The sequence below is a fragment of the Sprattus sprattus genome (genome assembly GCF_963457725.1).
Source record: "Sprattus sprattus genome assembly, chromosome: 9".
Classification (NCBI taxonomy): domain Eukaryota; kingdom Metazoa; phylum Chordata; class Actinopteri; order Clupeiformes; family Clupeidae; genus Sprattus; species Sprattus sprattus.
Genome location: NC_137928.1, coordinates 2,745,485 through 2,747,412, shown reverse-complemented (window position 1 = coordinate 2,747,412; position 1,928 = coordinate 2,745,485).

The following is a 1,928-nucleotide window of genomic DNA, read 5'->3' as shown; positions in this document are numbered from 1 at the left end:
TCGTAATAATGTTTTATAGTGTTTTAGTTCAAGATGATAATTTACTCTACCTTCCATATCATTTGGGTTTCGGTGTTTATGATTAGAAAGCTGTCTTAATGTTATCCTAGATAATTCACAATCCCTGTCAAACCATTCTTCTTTACCTTTTGTTGTTTTTTTCTTAGATTTATTTGTTTGTTTAAAATTAGATTTGTTAGCTAATTTGGTAAATATGTTATTTAATTGAGCACAGGCCATGTTCACACTATTTTCATCATATTCATATTGAGTTGATATGAAATTTTCAATTCTAGATTCAATGTCGCGATCCTGTATGGCTGTTGTATATAATGCTATTTTTCTCTCCGTCCAACGGAACGTTTTAGGTAAGGGGAAGAGTTTTTGCTCTGGTTTTTGGGGATCTAATTGGGTCTCTGACCATTTTAGGTGAAGTATTGCCTGGCAGTGATCAGAAAATGGTAGCTGTGGCATTACCATAAATGCTGTTATGAGTTCTGGGTCAAGGTCAGTGATGTTGTAGTCAACCACAGAGCTACCAAGGTTAGAGTGAAATGTAAAACTCCCAAGGGAATCTCCTCTAAATCTACCATTAACAATGTACACGCCTAGGCTTTTGCACAATTGCAACAGTTTAGCTCCACTGGCATTGGTGATACTGTCAAAACTTTGCCTCTGTGTATGGACTTGTTGGTTGTACAGAGTTGTTTTATTACATATATGGTTGTCTCCTTCTATGGTAACATAGTCTATTTCTTTCCCGATCCTGGCATTGAGATCACCACAGAGTAATATTTTTCCCACCGATTGGAAATGATTTGTTTCGCTTAGAAGAGTCTCAAAAAGGCTCTTGTCGTAATATGGTGAGGTTGATGGAGGTATATACACTACACAGAGATAGAGGTCTTGGCATAAATTTAGAAGTTCTTTTTTAATTTTGAGCCACAAGTGTGTATTCCCCTTTTTGATAAATGTTATTTTGTTTTTGTATTCAGCCTTGAACCAGATTACAATACCTGCTGAATTTCTTCCATTTTTTATATGCCTTTGCTTGAGTGAGGGCAATGACATTTCTATATAATTATGTGGACAATGATCAGATCCATCTCCCCAAGTCTCCAATAGAATAAGGATATCTATGTTCTTAATACTATTTAAAAAGTCAGGGTTGGTTGTTTTATAACCGAAAGTGGACGAATGTAAACCTTGAATATTCCAAGTACTTATTTTAAAAGAAGCAATTATGAGTGTAAATAATTTGTAGTTATTGCAGTGAAATGTTGAGTCAGGTCATCAAGATGTGTACAGTGCTGTCTGTGTAGGACTCCTTAAAAAAAAAAAAAAAAACATACAGTATACATAAAACATACAGTATACAATATATATATATATATATAATATTCAAATTTTAAGTTGAATGGATAAAGAGAAAAGAAAAACTAATAACAAAATATAAAGAAAGTCCTACATCTGGTTAGTAACCATTAAATTATTATTATTATTATTATTTTTTTTTTTCATATACGGGATACTTGTATAATTAAAACAACCACAGTACACACAAACTCACATACACACAGACACACACACAGACACATACACACACACACCTACATATGCACAACCCATCCATATGGGCTATACACAATGCATATGCATATTTACGTTCACAACCTGTTACAGTCACGCACACACACACATACACACATACACACACAATTACACACACGCACACATACACACACACACACACACTCACGCACGCGCGCACACACACACACACACACAACACATACATAAGCGATATACAGACATACAGAAACACACACATAGTAACAATGAATATTTCAACATACATGTAATCCCTATATTGATTCTGTTGTTAATTAACAAAGTAATTTGTTGCATAGCAGTGTGACAAACTCTCT